Source organism: Brassica oleracea, chromosome C9 (assembly GCF_000695525.1).
Source record: "Brassica oleracea var. oleracea cultivar TO1000 chromosome C9, BOL, whole genome shotgun sequence".
In the NCBI taxonomy this organism is placed as follows: Eukaryota; Viridiplantae; Streptophyta; class Magnoliopsida; order Brassicales; family Brassicaceae; genus Brassica; species Brassica oleracea.
In genome coordinates, this window is record NC_027756.1 from 2,777,990 (window position 1) to 2,778,575 (window position 586).

Genomic DNA, 586 nt, shown 5'->3' on the forward strand with positions numbered 1-586 from the left:
GAGAAAGTGAAGACACCAATGATGTTCCACGCCTCTTTGATCTTATTAAAGTTAAGGATGGAGGATGAAACTTCCATTCTAAGCAGCCTTGGGAAACTTACTTTCTTCATTCTTGTTAGCTTAGGCTCCATGGATTTTGAGTTTGTTATTTCTAATTTATTATGAGACTCTAAGCCATACCTCCTTATCAATCAAACTCCTTCACTTTTATCAAACCCGAATTAAGCTTTTTCAACTCAATGTTTTTCTTATCCATTACCCTTTTGTTCAAAACTTCGGTTACGTTCTCTCCTGCTAACTCGTAAGCACTTCGCGTCAGCAATGTTATGTATACTCTAATATTGGTAGCTTGTCTTTTCTACTCCAACCGCAGATTGCGGCTTATCTCTTGCCTCATAAGTTTCATTTTTTTTCCAGAGTTTCCACTGCCCCTGATGATGTTTCTTTTGTTTGCTTTTTTTTCCTCAATCTATCTAACACATTTCTCTAAGTATTTAGAGTTCTGTAGTTAGGACAGAGTCTCGTGTGTAGAATCTAACTTCAACCTCTCCCAAGTTCTCAGTCCAGGAGCAAATAAAATTGCTAG